The 8,566-nt window shown below is 45.7% G+C and overlaps 1 protein-coding gene across 1 annotated transcript in view; it reads left to right on the top strand.

The window, feature by feature from the left end:
• The window catches only part of PNPLA4 (patatin-like phospholipase domain containing 4), a 127,464-nt gene that overhangs the window by 117,957 nt on the left and 941 nt on the right, over positions 1-8,566 (top strand). The window lies entirely within an intron of this gene.

Genomic DNA, 8,566 nt, shown 5'->3' with positions numbered 1-8,566 from the left:
GCTGGATGGCATCACTGACTCGATGGATGTGAGTCTCAGTGAACTCCGGAAGTTGGTGATGGACAGGGAGGCCTGGCGTGCTGCGATTCATGGGGTTGCAAAGAGTCGGACACGACTGAGCGACTGAACTGAACTGAACTGAACCTATAAAAATGCGGAATCACTGTTACACCCCTGAAACTAATCTAATGTTATCAATCAACTGTACTCCAAGAAAAAAGTTAGTTCCTACCCTTGATAATATACTTAATATTAGCCATTTATTGAAGGCTCTGAGTACAAACCAATGTATTGATTGCCTGTGTGAATACTGTTCTAATAAACTTATGTGTATGAACTCCTGTAGTCCCGAGGGTAGCTTTTCTTCTCCCCCGATTGTATTTGTCATGAAGTGATGGGACCGGATGCCATGACGTTAGTTCTTTGAATATTGAGTTTTCAGCCAGCTGTTTCACTCTCCTGTTTCACACTCTTTGAGAGGCTCTTTAGGTCCTCTTCACTGGGCTGGCTTTTGGGGAGTGGAGATGAACAAATGCAGGAGTCAGACAGCTGGGCATATGGGGAAGAGGATTCTAGGCAGAGTAAGCCCCTAGTGATGGAGTCTATGGATGGGAATCAGTGTAGCATCTTGGAGCAACGAGTGGAGCAAAAATATCACGGTAGAGGGATGAGCTTGCAGAGGTGAGTTCAGGCAGGTCCCCGGAAGGGCTTTTACGATGAGAATTTCCCTTGCGTGGAAGTGTGACTCAAGTATCGGAGGGTTTGCAGCAAGAGGGATAACTTCTCACTCCAAATGTAATTTTTGTTAAACTGACACTGGATTGTGTAAGCGTGGTGATGAGACGCCCAGGGAGCTCTCCTAACGACAAAGATGGAAACGAGACTGTCCTGGAGGAAAATGCCACTGGAAGGAATGAAGAAACCCAGGAAGAATCTAAAAATAGAGTGGACAGGGCTTATGAATGGAGTCTACGGATGAGTGTGGCAACAGAGAAGGAAAGGAACCCAGTGTGTGAGTCTGGGCTCCCGCCTGATACAGAGATGCTGGGGAAAAGAGCGCTTGAGTGTGAGTTACGGAGTCCCATAGCTTTGTTTCGACATCTTCCTGCTCAGTTGTCCTGCAGGCGTTCCGAGGGTTGAGGTCAAATAAGTGGCTGGATACAGGATAGCAAACAGGTCAGAGACCAGAATTTGGGCATTCTGACAACATAAATGCTATATATAACACTGCCTGTGGAGACAGCACAGACAAAGGAAACATGAGAAGCTACCCTGGTGGCTCAGACAGTAAAGAACCTGCCCACGATATAGGAGACTCAGGTTCCATTCCCGGGTAGTGAAGATCTCTGGGGGAGGAAACGGCAACCCGCTCCAGTATTCTTGCCTGGAGCATCCCATGGACAGAGGAGCCTGGTGGGCTACAGTCCACGTGATCGCAAAGACTCAGACACAACTGAGCAGCTAACACTTTCACTATCATGATAAATGCTATGCTATCACGATAAATGTTCTGTTTGAACACCCAGACAAGGACAAAGTTGAAGCCCTAAGAAAGTCCACCATGAGAACTCGGACAGAGGAGGAGACAGTGAAGGACACAGGAGAAAATTGTGCAAGCATGTGGTTCCGCTGGAGTTGAGAAAATGTGTGCAGTACAGAAACGGTTTCATGAAAAGAGGATTAAAACTGAATTATAGCAGCTAAAGAGTTTAAGAGGATTTACCTGATGGTTCAGCAGTTAAGAATCTGCCTTCCAGTGCAGGGGGATATGCGTTCAGTCCCTGGTTGAGTAACTAAGATCCCATGTGTCTCGGGGCAACGAAGCCCATGTGCTACAACTATTTAACTCGCATGCCACAACTACCAAAGTCCTTGCACCCTAGAGTCTGTGCTCTGCAACAAGAGAAGCCACTGGAACGAGAAGCCCACGCAAAACAATGCAGAACAGTCTTCATGCAGCAAAGATGACCCGGCACAGCCAAATAAGTAAATATTTAGGGCTTCCCTGGTGGCTCAGCTGGTAAAGAATCCGCCTGCGATGCAGGAGACCTGGGTCAGATCCCTGGGTCGGGAAGATCCCCTGGAGAAGGGGATAGGCTACCCACTCGAGTATTCTTGGGCTTCCCTGGTGGCTCAGCTGGTAAAGAATCCGCCTGCAATGCGGGAGACCTGAGTTCCATCCCTGGGTTGGGAAGATCCCCTGGAGAAGGGAACAGCTACCCACTCCGGTGTTCTGGCTTGGAGAATTCCACGGGGTTAAGATGCTTTTTAAAAATAAATTCCCTAGATTGAACCAAATAGAAGTGAAAAGTGTAACACTAAAATATAAATATATCTCTGTTTTAGGTGTGTGTGTGTATGTGTGTGAAAGAAAGGAATCTCCACTATTTGCAAAGCTTTTGAAAAAAGTCTCTCTTGTGCAGCATGAGGAGTCTAATTTTCCTGGTAGCTTTCCAAAGAGAGATCGAAGTTATGAAATGGGTCTTTATTTCCTGGAGTCAACAGAAATAAGTCAAGGGCAAGGTCATTCTTCCAAAGCCACCCTCCCCCCATCGTCTCCACACCTTTCAAGTTCATCTTTCTTTGCTTCAAGTCCAGAGAGGCTACCTGATAGCTAATGGTACCCCATCACCCGATTCACTGCCAGGTGGGTTGTTACCTTTCGTTTCCCGGGTGACCATGTCAAATGAAAGCCAGATGGCAACTCAGTCTGCTGGAAGACATCACAGAGGGGCCCCAAGAGGGCCTGCCTGACAATTATGCATTTGCTAAAGTCTCATCAACATCATCTAACTTTCCTGCTGAAACACCACCTTGGAATAAAAATACTGCACAGATCAGCATGAGCTGTGTAAGAACAGAGTCCTTTGGGTACACGGTTAAGCCCCAGATTGAACGACTGGTATTTACCTGATACTATTTAACCATCTCATCCTCTGCCAGCCTCTTTTTCTTTTGCCTTCAATGGTTAGACTGACTCAGTGGTCATGACTCTGAGCAAACTCTAGCGGATAGTGAAGGACAGAGGAGCCTGGTGTGCTGTAGTTCATGGGGGTTGCAAAGAATCTAACATGACTTAGTGACTGAACAATGATAGCAACATTTTCCTGACACATGTCCCCAAGTACACATGGCTATTGTCCTGGAGAAACAGGACAACAGGCACTTCTCGGGGAGACACAAAAGGATACCACGTCATCAGTGTGCAGGAATAATCAGGTCTACAGCAGCACTTGCTGAATTCAAAGAAGTGAAAAGAGAAAGTCACTCAGTTGTGTCTGACTCTTTGCGACCCCATGGACTGTACAGTCCATCGAATTCTCCAGGCCAGAATAGTGGAGTGGGTAGCCTTTCCCTTATCCAGGGGATCTTCCCTACCCAGGGATCGAACTCAGGTCTCCCACATTGCAGGCAGATTCTTTACCAGCTGAGTCACCAGGGAAGCCCAAGAATACTGGAGTGGGTAGCATTTCCCTTCTCCAGGGGATCTTCCCAACCCAGGGATCGAACCCAGGTTTCCTGCACTGCAGGCAGATTCTCTACTAGCTGAGTCACCAGGGAAGCCCAAGATCAGTGGAGTGGGTAGCCCAGGTCTCCCACATCACAGGCAGATTCTTTACTGTCTGAGCCACCAGGGAAGCCCATATGCATGATCATTTATTAAGCCAGTACTCACTGATCGAAAAAAAAAAAATATATGAAGAATTCTCATCAGCTCAACCCAGTGTCAATAAGGTGTATAATTAAGAGTAAGATTTAGTGCATGGGAAAATGGCAAGGCTTGTTTAGAAGTCAGGGGCAGCTCACAGCAGCTTAATTTACAAAATACACAAACAGCTCATACGACTCAACAAAAAAAAAAAAAAAAAAACACCAATAGAAAAGTTGGCAGAAAACCTAAACAGACATTTCTCCAAAGAGGACGCACAGATGGCCAATAAGCACATGAAAAGATGCCCAATATTGCTATTTATGAGACATGCAGATCGAAACTATAATGACATACCACCTCACACCAGTCAGAATGGCCATCATTAACAAGTCTGCAAACAGTAAATGCTGGAGACGTTGTGGAGAAGAGAGAATCCTCCTGCCTTGTTTGTGGGAATGGAAACTGGTGCAGCCGCTGCGGAAAATTGTGGAGGTTCCTCCACAAACGAAACACAGAATCACCATATGATCCGGCAGTTCCACTCCTGGGCGTATATCCAGATAAATCTATGATTCAGAAAGATACGCGCACCCCTGTGTTCATTTGCTGTTCAGTCACTCACTCGTGTCCAGCTCTGCGACCCCATGGACTGCAACACGCCAGGCGTCCCTGTCCCTCACCATCTCCTGGAGTTTACTCAAACTCATGTCCATCGAGTCGGTGATGCCACCCAACCATCTCATCCTCTGTCATCCCCTTCTCCTCCTGCCTTCAATCTTTCCCAGCATCAGGGGCTTTTCTAATGAGTCTGCTCTTTGCATCAGGTGGCCAAGTAGCGGAGCTTCAGCTTCAGCATCAGTCCTTCCAGTGAATATTCAGGACTGATTTCCTTTAGGATGGACTGGTTTGATCCCATTGTTGTCCAAGGAACCCTCAAGAGACCACCACAATATTGTAAAGTAATTAGCCTCCAATTGAAATAAATAAATGGATTAAAAAAGAAGAAGAAGAAGAGTCTTCTCCAACAGCACAGTTCAAAAGCATCAATTCTTCTGCACTCAGCCTTCTTTATGGTCCAGCTCTCACATCCATACAAACTACTGGAAAAACCATAGCTTTGCGTAGACAGACCTTGGTCGGGAGAGTGACGTCTCTGCTTTTTAATATGCTGTCTAGGTTTGTCATAGCTGTTCTTCCAAGGAGCAACTGTCTTTTAATTCTGTGGCTGCAGTCACCATCCGCATTGATTTTGGAGCCCAAGAAACTGAAATCTGACTCTGTTTCCAAATTTTCCCCATCTATTTGCCATGACGTGATGGGACCGGATGCCATGATCTTAGCTTGTTGAATGCTGAGTTTTAAGCCAGCTTTTTCACTCTCCTATATTCATATTCATATTCACAACAGCCAAGACATGCAAGAAACCTCAATGTCCATTCACAGAGGAATGCATAAAGATGATGTGGTACATATATATATATATATAGTTGAATACTTCTCAGCCCCTATAGAGAACAAAATAAAACCATTTGCAACAGATGGCTGGACCTAGAGATTATCATATTGAGTGAAGATGCCTCAGAGAGAGACAGATACCATATGATCACTTATAAGTGGAACCCAAAATATAACCTAAATATAAATATAATCTAAATTTTAAAATATACCCGAGAGAAAGACTCTGAATAACCCAAGACACTTGAGACTCTGGGAGATGAGGCACAAAGAACTTCAGGAAAAGACCATCATGTTGATTCATGTGGTGTCTATGTTTGATGTGACGGGATCATGAGTCAACGCCTAGATGGAGACATAGCACAGAATGAAAACATAAAGAAGAAATCAGCGGGTTTCCCTGGGAGCTCAGTAGTAAAGAATCCACCCGCCAATGCAGGAGACAGAGGTTCAATCCCTGGTCTGGGAAGATCCCACAAGCTTCAGAGCCATGGAGCCTGTGCTTAAGAGCCTGGGAGCCAAAACTACTGAGCCCGTGCTCTGCAACAAGAGGAATCACTGTGATGAGAAGCCCGCACACCTCACCTAAAGAGTAGCCCCCACTCACCCCAACTAGAGAAAAGCCCCTGCAGTAATAAAGACCTGGCACAGCCAAAAATAAATAAATCAATGCAATATTTTTAATTTATTTATTTTAATTGGAGGCTAATTATAATATTGTACTGTTTGTTGCCATACTTGACATGAATCCGCCACGGGTGTACACGTGTTCCCCATCCTGAACCCCCCTCCCACCACCCTCCCCATCCCATCCCTCAGGGTCTTCCCAGTGCACCAGCCCCGAGCAACCTGTCTCATGCATCGAACCTGGACTGGCGATCTGTTTCACATATGACAATATACGTGTTTCAATGCTATTCTCTCAAATCATCCCACCCTCGCCTTCTCCCACAGAGTCCGAAAGTCTGTTCTTTACATCTGTGTCTCTTTTGCTGTCTCGCATATAGGGTCATCGTCACCATCTTTCTAAATTCCATGCTGCTGCTGCTAAGTCGCTTCAGTCGTGTCCAACTCTGTGCGACCCCATAGACGGAAGCCCGCCAAGCTCCCCCGTCCCTGGGATTCTCCAGGCAAGAACACTGGAGTGGGTTGCCATTTCCTTCTCCAATGCATGAAAGTGAAAAGTGAAAGGGAAGTCGCTCAGTCATGTCCGACTCTTAGCGACCCCATGGACTACAGCCTACCAGTCTCCTCCATCCATGGTATCTTCCAGGCAAGAGTGCTGGAGTGGAGTGCCATTGCCTTCTCCATCTATATTCCATATATATGCATTACTATACTATATTGGTCTTTTTCTTTCTGACTTACTTGACTGTGTATGATAGGCTCCAGTTTCATCCACCTCATTAGAGCTGATTCAAAAGTATTCTTTTTTAATGGCTGAGTAATATTCCATTCTGTATAAGTACCACAGCTTTCTTATCCATTCGTCTGCTGATGGATATCTAGGTTGCTTCCATGTCCTGGCTATTGTAAACAGTGCTGTGATGAACATTGGGGTACACGTGTGTCTTTCAATTCTGGTTTCCTCAGTGTGTATGCCCAGCAGTGCGATTGCTGGGTCGTATGGCAATTATTTTTTAAAAGAATGACTCAGGATGCATTTCATCAGAAAACCCTGCAGAATTCAGTGCTCCTAAGAACAAAGATTCAGTTACCTGAGAAACTTGGGTTCTGAATATAGCCTGACATGTGTGATTGATTTGTTGACTGCTAAGCCAAAGAGAGATTACAGCACAATATAGTGTTAGTTGCTGAGTTGTGTGCAATTCTTTGTGACCCCACGGACTGTAGCCCACCAGCCTCCTCTGCCCATGGCATTCTCCAGGCAAGAATATTGGAGTGGGTTGCCATTTCCAGGGGATTTTTCTGAGCCGGGGACTGAACCTAGGTTTCCTGCATTGCAGGCACATTCTTTTCCATCTGAGCCATGAGGGAAGCCCTAAAGAGAGATTCACAGGGCTCATATTTGGTTTTGCTCATAAGAGGAAATATTTTGGTTTTGCTCATAAGAGTAAAGAAACCTGCTTGGAGGTTGGCAGGTTATCCCCTGCCAACCTCCAAGCTAAAATTCTAGGAACGTTTTATTATGTGAGCTTTTATGAGTGACAGATGACCTGGACACGGATTCATTGGCAAAGTTACAAAAACTCTACTGAAACAGGGATCTCGCTGGGAAAGAGAGGGCAGGAGGAGAAGGGGGCGACAGAGGATGAGACGGTTGGATGGCATCATTGACTCAGTGGACATGAGTTTGAGTAAACTCCAGGAGACAGTAAAGGACAGGGAGGCCTGGCATGCTGCAGTCCATGGGGTTGCAGAGAATCAGATAGCACTTAGCGGCTGAACAACAAAAGACACGCGTAGAATATTAGCCTCTCGGTTGACATGTTCTTGAAGATCCAGGAAGCATGCGTTGGTGAGATCCAGAGACAGCCTGCTGACTCCACCAAAGACTGCACAGTCTCACCCAAGCATCTGCAATGTCTCACCCTATTCCTTTTTTTTTTTTTTTGGCCTATTTTTTTCAGTCTCCAGACACAGCTGTCTAACCAGGTACATCATTCCCCTTGGCAACAACAGAGTTCAATCGAGCCTCTGTTTCAGAGATTTCTCCATCTGGTATTTGGGGAAGCCATTTGCCAGGGAGGAAGGAGGATAACAGGCAACATCTGAGTGTCTTTCTCTCTTCTTTAATCCCTTTGGAGAGACTCCATCTGCAGTGAGCTGGGTGACTCATCCTTGACAACTCCACATGATTGCAGCAGGGTTGATTTTCTGTCTTTGCTCCGAGGATTCCCTTCCTTATTCAAACTGCTCTTCTCAGCCAGGGCCAGAGAATTAATGATAGTCACCCCCAAACGTCCCCTTATGTGTGAATACAGAATATAACGAGGACACTCTTAACCACATCTTCTGTAGACGTCCCTGGTTTTGTCAGCAGCCCGACAATACTTCCTTGTTCTTCTTTGATGCTTAAAAAAAAATCCCTATGGAAATGACTCATTCCTCAAGCTCTGTGTCGTCAGCCTGGCCCCCGGAGCCCACAAGAGCATCAACGTCAGGAACAAGACATGTCCTCATGCAAAGCACATCTTAGTCTGTGAGAGACCAGATTCTCTAAGCCTCCGTCAACTGCCTTCTGGGAAGAACCGATTAAAAAAAATTTAAAAAAAAAAAAAAAGGGCAAAATTGGTACAAATCTCTGCCTCCAGGCCAGGCAGTAGGAAATCATTTAACCGTAGTTGAATGCACAGAACAGAACGCTGTTATATGTGGAGCTGGGAATGACAAATTGGAAATAAACCTTGGGACTCGAGCCACTGTAGGAAATGAGATGACAGCCCGCTATGTAATGACTCCAGGAATATCTGAGCTTTTCTTTAGCATATGGAAAGA

This window comes from Bison bison, unplaced genomic scaffold (genome assembly GCF_000754665.1).
Source record: "Bison bison bison isolate TAMUID 2011002044 unplaced genomic scaffold, Bison_UMD1.0 scf7180017864512, whole genome shotgun sequence".
NCBI lineage: Eukaryota > Metazoa > Chordata > Mammalia > Artiodactyla > Bovidae > Bison > Bison bison.
This window is presented reverse-complemented; position numbering and strand designations above follow the sequence as displayed.